This window comes from Aethalodelphis obliquidens, unplaced genomic scaffold, assembly GCF_003676395.1.
Source record: "Aethalodelphis obliquidens isolate GAN/ISIS:26980383/991018 unplaced genomic scaffold, ASM367639v1 scaffold41, whole genome shotgun sequence".
Taxonomy (NCBI): domain Eukaryota; kingdom Metazoa; phylum Chordata; class Mammalia; order Artiodactyla; family Delphinidae; genus Aethalodelphis; species Aethalodelphis obliquidens.
The window spans coordinates 5,663,274-5,681,115 of record NW_020837985.1 but is presented as its reverse complement, the minus strand read 5'-3'; the positions used below and the strand labels follow the sequence as shown (position 1 = coordinate 5,681,115).

The following is a 17,842-nucleotide window of genomic DNA, read 5'->3' as shown; positions in this document are numbered from 1 at the left end:
TCCAGAAGCTGTGGCCAGGACGGTCAGCTGGCTGGCTCTCACCCACTGTCCTGGCCACGGACAAGCTGCCCTGCGTGCTCAAGGCACCATCCTGCTTAGCCAGCTTGGAATGTTCTAGAACATCTCTCTCAGTGGACTTTACTTCTCAAGGCTTTATGAAGGTCCATGCTGAGAGGTGCTGGTGACCTCGGAGCTGACCCCCATACCCTTGGCAGGAAGGGAAGCCATAGTGGGGATAGTGGGAGACGTCTGAAAATCAGATGTACAACCCGACAAGGTCAAGAGTGGTATCTTGAAGTGGGACCTCATCGTCTTTGACCCATCTCAAGGGAGGCATCCTCTCCTTGGGCACAGAACTTCTCCCACACCCCCCGCCCCCATCCAACACCAGGCTCTGAGCTACCTTCAGGGAGGGGCCCATGTCTTTCCAGATCTGTGGTCCAGGCCTGGACAACCATCCTGCTGGAAGATGGGCTCTGTGAGGGCAGCTGCCAGCTTACACGCCCTTGTAACCCCAGTGCCTGATATATCGCGTGCACTCAGTCGAATTACGTTCAACGAGAGAACAGATGACTCTCTTCCATCCCCTTGGAGTCAACGTCTCCGTCACTAAATCAATGGTTCCTGTGGCCAAGCCAAAACCATGCCCACTAGTCAACAGCTAATGCCCTACAGGGACCCACATCATGCTAGGAAGTCAGCATGGGCGGAAAGAGAAGAGTCCATTCCTGCTGTCCAGACGCGAGGACGTCAGACACCTTCCAACAGAGGAAGATGCCTTGGGGGTGGAGGAACCTAAAGATGGAAGGGAACTTGAGCTCAGGCGGGATCTGGATACAGAGGGACAGCCCGTTAGACAGAGGGGAGCCTCCACTCACCGAATACCTGCCATGAGCCAAACCCCAGCAGGAGCCCGTAGACAGGTTCTTCCCACAAGAGCCCCGGCACACGAGCTAGCGGCCCACGTCACGGCAGAGGACGGTGAGGCTCAGAGTGGTGAAGCAACTTGCTCGTAATCACAGAGCCAGCCGCCAGTAGAGCTGCGGTTGAACACAGCCCTGTCGGTGGCCAGAGCCCATGGACCCCATAGCCATCCAAAGAGGAAGAAACGTCGAGAACAAAGCATAAAAGTCAAAGAAAGACGGCGGCGGGTTCAAAAGACAAGGAGGCGACCTGCTTACCAGGACCAGTGTCCCACCCAAAGGTGACCAGGATAAAATCACAGGGAGGGGTGAAGGTGAGGTGGACCTCAAAGGCCACGCTAAGAGGTTAGACTATTTTCGCATGGAGAGGGACATGGTCAGAGCTGTGCTTTCAGAATTTGTATTTGGCCATAGGGAGGAGGAGAGGTGAGGGACAGGAAAACTCGGCATGCCCGACGCGAGGCCCGGCACGGGAGAGGCAGGGCAAGAGAGGGAGGAAAACAGGAAGTGAGGCCAACTGGAAGGAAGCAGGAGCAGGGCCGCTGGCTGGAAGGGGTCCAGGGAGAGAGGGAGAAACCACTTCCCCTCTCCTTTCTGATGAGGGCAAGATTATTACTTGAGAGCAGCGCAGGACTTCCGAAAACACAGGACGAGAAGAGCCCTGAGCATATGTCCCCCACAGAGGTCGCGGTACCCAAATCATGTGGTCACTCTGACCACCTCCGTCTACACTGGAGCTTCATCCACACTGAGCTCTGGCCTCAGACCCTGGGGGACCCAGCAGTGCCCCTTCCTCTGGCATCTCAGGGCCAAAGACAGGCACAGAGATCAATGGAACCCAAAGGCAAGTGGTGAGAGACGGAAAGAAAACTGGATGAAGAAACCAAGGTGCAGAGAGGTAAACAACTTGCCTGATGTACAGCGAGTGCGTCCCAGAACCAGGATTCTAACGCAGGCTCCTCTGTGTAGACCTTGCCTGTACCACTCAGGGTCCCAGCAGGGAGGAAGCAGAGGAGTAAGCGCCCTGACCTCACTCCCTTCCTGCCTTCCCACTTGCCAGTGCCTCCCGAACAGAAGCCCGAGGGCAGCAGAGCCCCGTGTGGTACCCATCCTGCTGCATCCACACAGGTCGGCCTCCCGACGGGGACGTGGAGGTCGCCCAGCACCTCGTCACTCCCACAGCCAAGTCTCTGGTAGGTACCTGGGCCTCAGCTGCCTCCACCCTGCAATCCACAGGGCCGGTGAACGGCCTGGACCCAGCAGCAGGAGGCCGCCTGCCTCTCTGTACAAGGGCAAGACGCCTCACATGCCTCCACCCCAAGCTGGTCCAGCAGCATCAAGCTCTCTCCTTCCTTCCTCATTCACACTCCCGGGCCCTGCCCTGTTTCTATCATATGCAAAAATCTCAAAATAGCCTACATCCGTTAAGGCAGGCCATTGGGAGTGGCTGTCTTGAGAGAAGAGGGCCAGCTGATGCCACTGCAGCCCAAGCCGCCCACTCTGGGCCCCGGCCTGCCCCTCTTACCCTCCCTGCCAGCCGTGCACATGAAGGCCTGGCTGCCGGTAAAAAGAAAGGGCTCCTATCTCTGATTCCACAGGACCTCTGATAAGAAATGTCATCCCTTGCTGTGTAATATTACCTGGCCGGATAAGAATCTCTATCATGCTCAAACATAGGCTGGCTACAGAACACAGAGCCCGAAGGCGCAGGATAATTTATTTGCTTAAGCTGAAAGCCCTGGGAGGCTGAGAGAAGTGCACTGAATAAAAGAGGAAGCCAAATTATAACCTATCTGACTTGGAGTTAGGACTGTTGCCCAGGGAAGGATGCAGCACCTGAGGACAATAGTGGGCCTGCCTCACTTTCCTCCCGACCCAATAAGCATTTTCACCTTCCTCTTTCCTCAAAGGGCACTTTCCCCTATGTGATCGCATTTAATCCTCATGACAACCTCAAGAGAAGCATTCTTAGCCTCCTTTTACAGATCAGGAAATTGAGATTCAGCAAGGTTAAGTAACGTGGCCAAGGTCACATGGGCAGCCACACCGGCGCATGGAATCAAACCCATCGGGTCTGACTCACCAGCCTGCTGTCAGATCAGGAGTCCGCTCCCAGCTGCTGGGTCGCTTGGCTCATACAACAAAATTAATCAATTAAGTCAGATCGGCCTGACTGACAGCGTCAGCTACATGTTATCATCTCGAAGGTCCGTTTCAAGCCTCTCCCCTCAACCCCTCGAGTCTTTGTAATCTGGGGAATAATGAAGCCTGGCAGAGCATAGAGACTCAAGGGGCGGGGGTGGGTAGGCCAGGGACGGTACCCAGGAGAGGAGAAGGGACACCCGGGGCTTCCACTCCAGCCCATGTGTTTGAGGGGCAGGAGGCAGAAGGACACTGTGGGAAGAAAACTCCCCCGTCCGTTCATCATTCATGCGTTCACAGATACTAATGGGAAGGCTGTGGTGTGCCTGGATCTGGGCTTGGCCCAGGTGATGATATCCTTGCACATGGACAGATCCTGCCCTCCTGGAGGGGTCTGTCTTCTGGGACGTACAGATCAACAGAGGCAGGAACCACAGACTGCGTTAAGTGTGGACGTAGGAAGTACAGGCAGCTGATCTGGGAGTGGTGGGGGCGCATCAGTGGAGCCGTTAGGTCAGCATACTCTACACACTGTGATATGCCCCCCTTCTTTTCATTTTTTAAAATCAACATTGTTAAGGACGACAGCGGTGAATAGAACTTCACGAGTGTTCCGCATCACTTCGTAAAGCCACCCATTCTTTTTAACAGCTGTGGAGTACTCCATTTTATGGAGGCATTGTGATTTAATCAACCGATCCCCAACTGAGGAGCACGTAAATTGTATCTCGCTGGGGGAGACGAATAGATGAAGCAGAGAGGACTATTAGGGCAGGGAAACGATGCCATGTGATACTACCATGGTGGATACGTGTCATTATACAGTTGTCATAGAATGTTCAACACCGAGAGTGAATCCTAATACAAACTATGGGCTTCGGGTGATAACGATGTGCTGGAGAATGTAGATTTGTCAGTTGTAACAAATATACCATTCTGGCACAGGAGGGAGACTATACCATTCTTGCTAGTGAGGGAGGCTGCATGTGGGGACAGAGCATATATGGGAACTCTCTATACTTTCCACTCAATTTTTCTGTGAACCTAATAATAATAATAATAAAATCAATTGATCAGGTAAGTGTGCATTTAGCTCAAAAATCTAAATTCCATTCTGTTTTCTTTTTTTTAAATTTTTTTCTATTTCTTTCTTTATTTTTGGCTGCGTTGGGTCTTCGTTGCTGCATGCAGGCTTTCTCTAGCTGTGGTGAGCGGGGGCTGCTCTTCATTGTGGTGCACGGGCTCATCGTGGTGGCTTCTCTTGTTGCAGAGCACAGGCTCTAGGTGCGCGGGCTTCAGTAGTTGTGGCACATGGGCTCAGCAGTTGTGGCTAGCGGGCTCTAAAGCGCAGGCTCGGTAGTTGTGGCGCACTGGCTTAGTTGCTCTGTGGCATGTCGGATCTTCCTGGACCAGGGCACAAACCCATGTCCCCTGCACTGGCAGGCAGATTCTTAACCACTGCGCCACCAGGGAAGCCCTCTGTTTTCTATTGACTATTTTTCTCCCTAAGTTTGGGTCAAATTCTTCTGTTTCTTTACATATCCAGTAATCCAATTAAAAACTAGGCACTGAAGATAGGGGTAGGGGATTAAGAGGTACAAACTGCTACATATAAAATAAATAATCTACAAGCCTATATCGTACCGCACAGGGAATAGAGCCAATATTTTATAACAACTATGAATGGAGTCTAATCCGTAAAAATTTTGAATCGCTATGTTGTCATCCCAAAACTAATACAATATTGTAAATCAGGGGTCCCCAACCCCCGGGCCACGGACCACTGCTGGTCCGTGGCCTGTTAGGAACCGGGCCACACAGCAGGAGGTGAGCGGCGGGAGAGCGAGCGAAGCTTCATCTGTATTTACAGCCGCTCCCCATTGCTCACATCACTGCCTGAGCTCTGCTTCCTGTCAGATCAGCGGTGGCATTAGATTCTACTGTGTACAGCGCACGTGAGGGATCTAGGTGGCGCGCTCCTTGTGAGAATCTAATGCCCGATGATCTGAGGTGGAGCTGAGGCTGTGATGCTGGCGCTGGGGAGTGGCTGCAAATACAGATTATCATTAGCAGAGAGGTCTGACTGCACAGAGACCATAATAAATCAATTGCTTGCCGACGCATATCAAAACCCTATCAGTGAGTGGCAAGGGACAATTAAGCTGTATCTTACAGACTAGACTGGACATAAGCAACACACGTCAGGCGTCACCGTCTCCCATCACCCCCAAATGGGACCATCGAGTTGCAGGAAAACAAGCTCAGGACTCCCACTGATTCTGCATTATGGTGAGCTGCATAATTATTTCATTATATGTTACAATGTAATAATAATAGAAGTAAAGCGCACAATAAATGTAATGTGCTTGAATCATCCTGAAACCGTCCCCCACCCCGTTCCGTGGAAAAATTGCCTTCCACGAAACCAGTCCCTGGTGCCAAAAAGTCTGGGGACTGCTGCTGTAAATCAAATATACCTCAGTTTAAATAAAAAAATAAAATAAAAATTAGGCATCGTATGTCAATAAGTAAATAGAGAAATAAGTAAATAAAAACTGTCTCACTGTTTGCTATTTCAAACAATGTTGAGATGAAGATCCTATTCACATCATCTGCAACTATGCATGTATTTCTGCAGAATAAACTCTAAGAGTTCACCCAGCAACTTTAAGCTCGACTTTTCCTGCCCCCTTCACTGTAGCCGTGGCAAAGTCTCACACTGGGTCTTGACAGCTAGGGGCTCCCCGTGTGCCCGCCCTCTTCAGAGCCTGGGAGGGCTGTCCTAAAAGCACCTGCCTCCTCCTCGCTGAGCATCTGCTGCCGTTCCCACAACAGCACATGAGCCAACAAACAAACGTCACTCGGGCTGCTGAGACACCACTCCTCTTGCTTCTGCCTTGTCTGGTGCGTGGTGGTTGAGTTCAGGAATCGAGCTGGACACTAAACAAGACACCTACCTCTCTTCACCCAGGCTGCTCCCAGAACTGGCTGGCTTTCTTCTTTTTCTTCTGGGCCCTGAGATGTTCAAGAGTGCAGAGAGCCCAAGGCTGGAGAGAAGCAAATCTCCACAGGAGCTCGGAACTCCTCTGAAACCTCAGCCCGGCCTGGGAAAACACAGTAAATAATGTCAATTATGCAATGTGGAGCCCGACGCACCCTGAAGAAAAGAATTCATTACAGAAAGAAAAATCCTCTGATATTCAGAAGATAAAAAGAATATGTCTTCGTGGCTGAAATAAAATGGAACCTCAGGTAAAGGACGTCATCCTACACGTGGGAGGCTGGCCATCCACTGGCAGATGCCGGGTGAGGAGAGCAACCATGAGTGAGACAGTCCCACTCCTCCAGGAGCTCGTGATCCCCAGAGGAAGGCGTCACTGACTCTTCCTTCGTAGATGAGAGAAGAGGATATTTGAGCTAGGTATTGAAGAGCAGAAGTGCACCAGGCAGAGAGAGGTGGGGAGCTTTTCAAACACTATTAACAGCATGTGCGACATGGAGTGTGAAAGAACGGTCTGCCAGCGGTCAGACTGTAAGGGGAATCCCTCACAGGCCGTGCTAAGGGCTTGCCCTTCCCCCACAGATGTGATGGGGACTCCTAGAGGCTCTTGAGCAGCAGGGTGACAGATGAGATCGAGGCCTCAGCATCACCGTGAAGGATCAGCTGGTGACAGCAAATTCTCAGCCGAGTGCGAACCAGTTCATCACAGAGCAGAGCAACAGACAGAGTGATTAAAACAGCGGCCTCTGGAGCCAGCTCTCTGTCTTCAAACCCCAGCTCTGCCCCTACCAGCTTGAGCAAGTCTTCTCATCTGTGAAATGGGGATGACATCAGCAGAGGTCTCTTTGTGCTAGAACAGGGTCCAGTACACAATAGGGACACAAGACATGACATCTCTGGGACTTCTCCATGCCCCTATTCCCCTAGCGTCCTCATTCAGCACTGCCAGTTCTTTTGAAACGCAAGCGGCCATCAATTGGAGCAAAGGCGGGCAAGGTTTGATTTCGGAGGGCTGGAACTCGGTCTGAAATAGAGTCTGGGAACTGCTAGAACTGTCAGCTTTCCCAACAGCCCTGTAACAGGGATGATCTGAGATCGTGGTTCTTGACGCTGCTTCACCGGAGAATCCCGGGGGGAGATGTTATAACCCCAATGCCTGGGCTCCACTCCTGGCTAATTAAGTCAGAATCTTTGGGGGTTGGGTCCTGGCAGCAAGATATTTAAATTCCTCAGATGATTCCAATGGGAAACCACGTTTGAGAACAACTGATCTATGAGTCAAACTGAGCAGGAAAGGGAACGCTGGCAGAAGGAAAAGTGCTGCCACCCCAAGCTGTGTCACAGCTACTCGGCCCTCCAGGCTTCTGTTTCCTCCCTGGCTGGGTGGGTGTGATGACGCCTGGACCCTGAACACCTCACAGGGCAGTGGGAGGCCACCCTGAGCTAACAGATTGAGAGTGCCCACGTCACTGACGTTGTGACACACCCCTCAGAGCTCTTCTGGCAACAGAGAAGGGCCCCGCACACCAGTGATGCAACCAGGAAGAGAACTAGTGGCAGAAGCACCCGTTAGGTGTGGAGAGCTAGTAGTGGCCCTAAGTCCTCTCACTAACCAGCTGTGTTACTAGCAGTCCCACCTTTCTGAGCCTCAGTTTCTTCAGCGGTTGACTAGGGATGAGTCCTGACTTACCAATCAGACAAAGGGAGAGTGGGGTGCAAGGCAGGAGGACGCAGGTCGAGCTCTGAAGGGTCAGGCTCACGCAGAGCATTCTGATTTAGCGTTTTCTAGGTCTTCACTGGAACGTGAAAAGTTCTGGAGAGAGGAAATGCCCCCTTCGACAACTGTTGTGACTGAAGGGAGTCGGGGAGACGAGGGGCCGTGGAAGCTTCCTTCGGGGCAGGCTAGCGGGGAGCCCGCCAGCGTCCAAGTAGGGGTGGGTGATAGGGCAGCAGGGCAGGGTGGGGCCGAGGGCTGCCCTGGCCGAGACATTCAGATAGGAAGTGCTATCTGGGAACAATGGAACTACTGTACCGTTGTCCCCGCCTGGATCTGACAAGAGGGGATAAGACTCCAGGAAATACATCCCCCAACAGCTGGCCAGCGTGGTCCCGACAAACTGTGGGCCCCTTTATTTGTTCATCTGTTCACTCGTTCGTGTGCCCCGCACTAGTGCACATCAACCACGTACCAAGAATTGTGTTAGAAGGCGGGGATGCCGCGATGAATGAGGCTCGGCCTGCACCCTTAAGAGGGACAAAGATAAACAGGGCAAAGAAAGAAGGAACACTTAAGTATAACACCATGTGCTAAAGCACAACAACGATAATAATAAGAGCCACAGCTTAGTGACGGCCAACCAGCACCAGGGTCCAAGCATCCCGGCGTTTTCTATTCAATATCTCAGATCCTCAGTGTCTTCTCCAAGTAAGAGTTCTTGTTCCATTTTACAAATATGGAAACTGAGGCTCAGAGAGGCTGATTACTCGACACAGGTCACACAGCAACTTCAGAGGCTGGGCTCGTATCTGAATTCAGGGCAGTGTTCCTTCAGCGCCTGGGCTCTTTCCCCATAGCTGCTGTAATCCAAAGAATCACAAGATTACAAGACAAAGTATCCTCCCCCATGTACCTCTTACACATACCGTCCCCTCGTTTGGAGAAAACAGTTTAAAAACCATAACAAGCAAACAAGGAAAAAAAATGAGGCATGGCACCCAGCCTGGAGTTATTGCTCAATACATGCTGACAGACAGAGAAAGACAAATATCATATGATATCATTTAAATGCAGAGTCTAAAAAAAAAAAAAACGACACACACATGAACTTATTTACAAAACAGAAACAGACTTACAGAACGAACTTACGGTTACCAGAGGGGAAGGGTGAGGCGGAGGGATAGATTGGGAGTCTGGGATTGACATGTACACATTACTATATTTAAAATAGATAGCCAACAAGGACCTACTGTATAGCACAGGCAGCTCTGCTCAATATTATGTAACAGCCTAAGTGGGAAAAGAATTTGAAAAAGAATAGAAACATGTATATGTATAACAATCACTTTGCTGTACACCTGAAACTAATACCACATTGTTAATCAACTATACTCCAATATAAAATGAAAAGTTAAGAAAAAAATAAACATGTCCAATAGTTCAAGGATGCTTTAAAAAAAATACATGCTGACAAATCAGAATCCGACTATAAGAGCATCTGAGCAGTGGGCAGGGGTGTGAGGTATTTGGGATCCAGCAGGCCTGGGTTTGAATCCCGGCTTCAGTATTTACACCTCCCTGAACCTTAGTTTACTCATCTTAAAGATGGGAGCAATAAAACCTTCCAAAGGACAACTGGGACGAGGTCCAGAAAATGGAGACAATTTCCTGCCCTTTAAGATCCCTGCAAGCCCCGCCTCAGCCTTGGGTGAAAGAAAAAAGCAAGTGAAAGGACAACCAGGAGAGACACTGGCATGTTTTGGAAGCTCCCACCAACTCTGGAAACACCGGGAACTCGACATCTTCCACAGAGTGCCGTTCCCCTCCCTTGGACTGGGCAGCCCTCCGGGAAAGGGCACGAACTCACTTTAATTCTGGCGCCGCACCTGCCCACCGGCCTGGATGCCACCTAATCTTCTCAAGACTGTGCCCACTGATGCCTGAGTACTGCTCAGAAAGCTGGGGTACAGCCAAACGGGGGCGTCCCGGGGCAGGGGACAGCTGCTGCGGGAATGATGACCCCTATTACCTTTAGTTAACATTTACTAAATCCTTACTGTGTGGCAGGCACTACACTTAGTTTTTCTGTTTTTTGTTTTACCGGCAGGGAGGCATTCATGGTTTAAATTAGAATTTAAACCTTTAGATTTAAATGATTCCAGACTCTTCAGCTGCTGGTAGCTGGGTGATCTTGAGTAAGTCGCTTTACCTCCCTGTGCCTGAGTCTGGGCCTGGAGGTCAACTCTAAAATAGAGACTCATCTGTTCCACCCATATTTAGTAGGCACCTACCCACGTTCCAGGGACTAAAGCATTAAATACAAGTAACAGAGACCTCGGCATTTGCAGGGTTCGAGAGGGGGCGGGGGTGGAAGACAGTCAACAAACAAACAAATAAACAAGTAACTACGTAGGGGGTCAGATGGTCACATGATACGTGTTGCAGAGACCAATAGAGGAAGAACGGGAGAGGGAGATGGGGGTGGGGGGTGAGGTGGGTACTGTTTATACAGAGGGGCCAGGACGGCCTCTCAGGTAAGGAGACATTTGAGACACGTGTGTGTGTGCATGCACGTGTGTGATGTTTACTGAGCACTTACTATATTCCAGGTAGCCATTCCAGGGTTAGGTTAGGTGTTTCACGTGGATTGACTCATTGTACCCTTTCCAACATCCCTAGAAGGAAGACGGCGATACTTTCCCTACTTTACAGAGGACAAAACGGAGAAACATTATTTAAATGACTTGTTCAGGTGACCCAGGTGATTAAAAGCAGAGTAGGCTGTGGGCCTCTGAACTGCACACACTCATTCTTCCATTCCTAGAAAGCCGTTTGCCAGCAAGTGATGCTCTGTGGACGGTTACTGTGATCACCATCAAGATGCCTACGAGATAAGAAGCAGAGGACGAAAGGACAGGGAAGCACAGCTCCTGGCACAAAATACACATTTGAAACCCATTTGGAAAATAAAGGCGCGGTGACTGGAGACGCCTCGTCCTCTCTGTCTGTATCTGAGAGACACAACACCTTCACTCCCTTTTTTATTCATCTTTACTTAACTTCCTCGAGAGAAGAAGACCTGAGGTTCTGCATCTATTTTTAGGCTGACTTCCGACCTGCAGCTTTGTGCAAGGTCCTGATGGCTTCCACACCAAAGGCAAAAGCCACCCATCAAACTCACGACAGCTCCTCTCCCTTCTCAGGGTCATCATTCCAGAGCCAACCTTGGGGGTTTTCTGCTCAAGCCACAGCCTCCAGCAATGGGGAAAAGGGGAGGACGGGCCGCCAACGATGGTTCTGCAAGGTCCCAGGAAGCAGACGTGGTAACATTCCGAGGCGGACTCCTCCTTTGAAAGACTGGCATCTGCCTCGGAGATTCTCATCCTCCAAAAGGCCAGAAAGAGCTCCTTTGTAAAGACTGTTGAAGAACCTGCTTCCAGGGAGCCTCCATGATGCGCTTCTTCTCTGGTTTCCCAGTGGACTGGAGCTCCCAGAGGCAAGGTCTCAGGAGTTTGCCCCGTACACCTCGCATCTGAGTGGATCCAGAGATGGACGGATGCAAGGGAAGGAGAAAAGGGAAAGGGAGGGAGGGGAGGAAGGAAGGAGGTGTGCAGTGGAGGGTGAGCAAAACAAATTCTATGGCACGACATCAGGGGAGGTAGAAAGAAAAGGGGAAACAGATGAAAGCAAAGTGTCCATTAATATGGAATAGTTGAAAAAACCATGGAATACTATGCGGCAGTTAAAAAAGAGTGAGGTATGTGGACACACAGAGAAAAGCTACAAGTTACATTGCTGAGTGAAAAACGAATACATTGAAATAACTGATTCCCTCTAGATCTGGATGCCATTGAGCCCATGGAACCAGAGACAAGGCTGGTGGCTAGATCTGGGGTTAAATCCCAAGGAGATCAGCTGACCGAGTCCACTGCCTCCGCGGACATTTCCACCCACATGGAAAGGAAGGCCACACCTTCCCTCTAGGCCTCTAGGCAACAGTGATCTCATGACCCCGTTTCTAGTCTGGCTTTGGTCCCCCGGTACCTTGAAGGCAAAACAAATCAAATGAGCAACCTTCCGCTCCTGGGCCCCAGCCTGTGAGAATCCACAAAGAACAGCGCGTTTGCACGGAGCTGCAAACTGAAAACCTACGGGCTCTTTCTGGCTACAGGCTCCACCCACAGGATGTTTAAAATATTTCTCAACTAACTGCCTACATCTAAAAATTCAGGAAATTGCATTACAAGGTCCAAAAATGTATTTGGCAACCCTGGTCCCACGCAAGACAACAGCTGGTTGAATGCTGAGGGCAGGGTGGTCCTTTATTCAAGGTATGTACGCTCCCGCTGGCTGGAGCCCCATCCCTCAGAGACGACCAAGCCCAAACTCAACCCAGATGAAGATGCCACTGCTCAGAAAGGTGAGAAAACTTGCCCAAGGTCACACAGCAAGCCAGGGGTAGGATGGGAACTAGAGCTCAGTATTCCTTACACGAAGGTCTGTGTCCCTTCTACCTGCCAGGTTGCACCTCTTCTCATTTAGAACCAGTCACAGCCTTAGGAAGTAGATAATCCATTTGACATCTGGCTAGAACAAGGATCCCGGTGTCACCTTGAGTCCGGAGCAAATCCAACTCAGGCAGAAGTGACACCTCAGGCGACACAGGGGCCCCAGCACACGGCACCATCATTAGCCTAGACCTGATCGTCACCATCGGGACGCCTCTTGTTCCATGTTATTCTTTGCTTCATGGTTTCCACATCCAGAGGAACAATACTTCCCTAAAAATCAATTGTCCCCAGCAACCCACCTACACAGGTCTTGGAAAATATAGGTTAAACATTCTGCCTCACGCACAAAAAAAACAAGGAACAAAGAGGGCGAGGGAAATTCATCCCCACAGTCCTGCTCTTTTCATTATTCACCCCAAAGGCTTTTTAAGTCGCCAAGTTCAAATAACCCTGTTCCTTGGGGCTGCAGAACTATTTTTACCAACAGTTGCCAGAGAGGAGGCTCTAAGGCTGTTAATAGATGGGATTACTGGGTATCAAGAGACATGAAAGGGCTTCAAGAGGCTGGAGGTTAGGGGAACTGAAGATGGGTTGGGAGGAAGATGCTGGAATAATCCGTTTCTGACACAGGAGAAGGAACAGCTGATTCCATTCTGCTGTCCAGAACTGTGGAGGAGCTGAGACACAGGAATTGCGAAACACCACTCAAATAAATAAGGGGCTCCACTGGGACCATTTCCCAACCTTCCAGAACAAATAAGGAGATAGATGGGTCTGGTTTTAAGAAGAGGCAGCATCCAGTGATGGAGGATGGCCGGCACACAGTAAGTGCTCAGGAAATGTTACATACACATACGGTTTCTGAATCTCGCCACTTGGGATGGATAGCCCAGTGGACCAATCCTCTCTATCCACATGTGCCCTCTAGGTGTTCACGCCCAGTCTCAAGGCTTAAATAACGTGACTCCCAAATAGGTACCTAAGTACTTATCCCTTTACTCCATGTCCTAGTCTGGGCTTTCCAAAGAAACAGACAAAGAAATAATAGGGGAGAGAGAGATCATTTTAATGAATTGGCTCACACATTTGCCGTAGAGGCCGGCAAATCCAAAATCTGCAGGGTGGGCCAGCAGGACGGAGACCCGGGGAAGAAGTGATGCCGCAGCTCAAGTCTGAAGGCTGTCTGGAGGCCGAATTCCCACTTCCTTGGGGGCCTTCAGTCCTTTTTCCCTCAGGCCATCAACTGATTGGGTGAGGCCCACCCACAACATGGAAGATAATCTGCTTCCCTCAGAGTCTACTGACTTAAATGTTAATCCCATCCAAAAATGCCTTCACAGTCATATCTAAACTGGTGTTTGACCAGATGTCTGGATACCTAGCCAAGGTGACACACGAAATTAGCCTTCACATGGCAGATTCATATAGGCAGCTGCTTCCTGAATATCTCCACTTATATGTCTTAACAATGCCTGACTAACACCTCAAACATCATGATTCTACCCCTACCCACCACACTTCTCCACTGATCCCCCATAAGAATAAATGGAAACTTCGGTCTCTACTTGCTCAAGGTGAAATCTTGGGATCACCCTTTTTCGGATACCCTGTAATCCAATCCACCAGCAAATTCTACCTTTGTGATATATTTACATCTGATCACTTCTCACAATCGCCTCTGCAACCACATGGCCAGGCCACCATCATCCCTTCCCTGGATTTCTGCAGTAGCCTCTTAACTGGTCCATCTGCTTCCACCTTTGCCACTTTCAGACCATTTCCAGCACAGCAGCTAGAACGATCCAGTTAAAACACAAGTCAGATCTGCTTTGAAGGCTCCAATGGCCCCATTTCAGCAGAGGTAACAGCCAACAACCCTACCACGACCCTCTCTGAATTATTCCATCTCTGAGTCTTTCCTGCTCTTTGTGGCTGGACCACATTTCTCCCCGGGGGTGAAACGACCACCTCTCAGTTCCCAGGTGGGGCACTTCCTGAAGCCCAGCCAGCGCCCACCGGAGCCTTATAAGCCAAGTAATGACCATGAAGACATTAGAGCATTAACCTGAGGACAATGCTGGGGGACAGGGGGAGCCGAAGGGTATTAACTGAAATAGAGGAGGGTACAGGCCGGGTTGTGCGTCTTTGAAAGACTCCCTAAGGCAGCTGGTGTGGATTATTCTCTGAACTGTGTTGTAAAAGAAGAATTAGGTGGTGGCCAGGTAAGCAGTGGGAGGACGGGCGGGGGGAAGGGAGGAGAGGCGAGAACTCGTGCAGGTGCGCAGCATCTTCTAAGAGCACCTGCCCAGCGGCTGCTACCGATTCACACACCCGCAGCCAGAGGAATGAGGGAGCAAAGATAGAAAGAAGATGCGGTATTTGACTGTGGCCAGGAGGAAGAAAGCCTCCCGATGGCCCAGAGGAGGGGAAAAGCATGGTGCCGAGTGGACGGCAAGGAGAGGGGACTCATTCTCCCTCCCCACCCTCCTGAGTCCCTCTCCCTTCGACAGGACCTGAGCGCCAAGGCTCGGATGCTACAAGGTCCCTTCTGTGTCCTGAGCCCTTGTCTGGAGACTCTGGGGGAGGGAGAGGGCAACTGCCATCCTTCATCCTGCAGAATGGTAAGTGGACCACCCAGGACCTGCCCAGCTACGCAGCAGGGCGTTTCGTCACCCGGGGCAGGTTCCCTCCCACTGCGGCCGAGGGAGACCAGCTCTCACCACTTCACAGAGGTGGCTCTCAGGGAGCAGGACACAGCTTGTTCCTCTCAGCAATAAAGGAGTTTGCCCCCGACGGTCGGCTAATGGGAACTGTCCATGGATACACGGAATGATCCTGAAAGGGCCTGAGCCAGGACTAAGCAGGGGCTCAGGGCTGGTGAGAGGGTGTCTTGATTACTAACAGGGTCCTGTAATTCCAGAGACCACCACCCCTGAGCCCAGGAAAGCACGTGCCAACACCGGTAATTCTCTGATGTCTTTTTGTTTGTCATCTGCACACCCCACGTGACCGCAGGCCCTCCCGGCAACACCCTTGCGCCCAGGGAAAGGCAGGTGCGTGGAAAGCGCTGAATAAGTGCTGAACAGTAACGCTGCTCTAGGCTGCATGGGGAGAAGACGGGAAGGAGACTCCTGGAGAAACCTGGAACTCAGAGGAAACTTCTTCCGTGGACATGGATCCAAATCCTTGATTTCAAACAGCGAGATGGAAGCTTAGGCCAGTGACTACAGCTGCGTCTCAGGATTCCTCCCTGGCTGGGAAGCGTGGGGAGAGCCGGGGTCAAGCTATTTCTCAGCTGGTTAAAATGTCTACCAGAGACTGCACATGAAGGCCCTCAAATACCAAGCTTCCTTGCTGGACACTGGGCAGAATGAGATCAACCCAGCCTGGTGACACAGATCAGAAACGCCAACTGGCCGATATTCTTACGTAAGACAGCGGAGAAATGAACACTTAACAAAATGTGTTTAGTTGAAAAACTCCCTCGCGGGGAGGCAGAACCAATAACAGGGATGTCTGGAGTTGCAAATGTTGGGACTCGCCAGTTCAAAGAAGTGGCTCTTTTCTTTTCTTTTTTTTTCTTTTAACATCTCTATTGGAGTATAATTGCTTTACAATGTTGTGTCAGTTTCTGCTGTATAACAAAGTGAATCAGTTATACATATACATATGTCCCCATATCTCTTCCCTCTCGCGTCTCCCTCCCTCCCACCCTCCCTCTCCCACCCCTCTAGGTGGTCACAAAGCACCGAGCTGATCTCCCTGTGCTATGCGGCTGCTTCCCACTAGCTCTCTATTTTACGTTTGGTAGTGTCTATATGTCCGTGCCACTCTCTCACCTCGTCCCAGCTTCCCCTTCCCCTTCCCAGTGTCCTCAAGTCCATTCTCTACGTCTGCGTCTTTATTCCTGTCCTGCCCCTAGGTTCTTCAGAACCATTTTTTTTATATTTTTGGATTCTATATATATGTGTTAGCGTACGGGATTTGATTTTCTCTTTCTGACTTACTCATAGAAGTGGTTTTTAAAGGAGGGTGATTTTGCTCTCCACCCTGCCGGCCCCCAGGGAACATTTGCCAATGTCTGGAGGCATCTCTGATGGTTATGACTGGGGAGGGGATGCTACTTGCCTCCAGTGAGTGGGGGCCAGGGATGCTGCTAAACATCCTATGGTGGGGAGGACCCCCCCCCCCCGCAAACAACTGAGAAGTACCCAGCGCCAATGCCAAAACAGTGCTGAGGCTGGGAAACCCTGGACGCTAAAGGCAGTCAGGGAAGAGCGCACTTAATTCCAGAGTTAGCTGTGAAGTCTCTCATGAACACCCAGCAGTCATCGCAATAAAAGGCGAACTCCTCTCACTACAGGTGATCTGGCCCTGCCCTCCTCCAGGAACTGATGCAGCCCCTCCCCGCTTCGCCCCGCACTCCTCCCGTCCCGGCCCTCTTGCTGCCCCTCTCCCCTGCAAGGTCTCTGCAGACGCCTTCCTGCTCAGGGGAGAAGCCTTGCCTCCTTGTCCCCAGGCGCTCAGGAGGTCCCCTCACGTGGCCATCTCTGCCGAGCCGCTGAGCCCAGGGTTCTCTTCCCCAGCACTTTACTTTCTCATCAGAAGTTGCAATTATTTGAACTGTTTATCCCCACGTTCCCGTCTCTTCACTGCACTAAAGACTTTAAGATCCCTGAGGGCAAGGGTTACAGCGGTCTTTCACACCCTTGTATTCCAGGGCTGGGCACCGCAGACACCCGAGGAGTATTTTCTGCACGTCTGAATGGAGGCACGATGGGACTGCTGTGGAGTCGAAAGGGATAGTGAATGGGAAGGGCGCTGTCCAGTCCCACGTGAAAAATAAGTCATCCGGGGGCTTCCCTGGTGGCGCAGTGGTTAAGAATCCGCCTGCCAATGCAGGGGACACAGGTTCGATCCCTGGTCCAGGAAGATCCCACATGCCGCGGAACAAATAAGTCCATGCGCCACAACTACTGAGCCTGTGCTCTACAGCCTGCGAGCCAGGAATACTTAGCCCGTGCGCCACAACTACTGAAGCCCGTGTGCCTAGAGCCCATGTTCTGCAACGACAGAAGCCACTACAATGAGAAGCCCATGCACCACAACAAAGAGTAGCCCCCAGGGCTCACTGCAACTAGAGAAAGCCCGCGTGCAGCAACGAAGACACAACGCAGCCAAAAAACAAAAAATAAATCAAAATAAATAAGTCATCCGTGTGTGTGCGCCAGAGGCGGTCCCCGGGCGAGCTGTGCTGGTGGTCAGGAAGAGTTGGAGGAACTCGTTTTGCTCTGGGCTCTGTTATGGGTTGAACTGTATCCCTCAAAGAGATACATTGAAATCCTAACCTGTAAATGTGATTTTATTTTGAAATAGGGTCTTTGCAGATACAATCAAGTTAAGATGAGGCCATACTGGTTTAGGGTGCCCTAAATCCAATGACCGGGGTCCTCATAATGAGAGAGATGCAGAGACTCACAGACACACACAGAGAAGTCCATGTGAGGATGGAGGCAGAGCTGGAGTGAGGCAGCCACAAGCCAAGAAC

At 50.9% G+C, this 17,842-nt stretch overlaps 1 protein-coding gene across 1 annotated transcript in view; it reads right to left on the bottom strand.

Annotated features, from left to right (window-relative positions):
* The window catches only part of LOC113633686 (translation initiation factor IF-2-like), a 266,781-nt gene that overhangs the window by 55,819 nt on the left and 193,120 nt on the right, over nt 1–17,842 (bottom strand). The window contains exon 5 of the mRNA XM_027132060.1: nt 6,023–6,169. The gene's annotated coding sequence lies outside the window, so the exon portion shown is untranslated. The remainder of the gene's footprint in view (nt 1–6,022; nt 6,170–17,842) is intronic.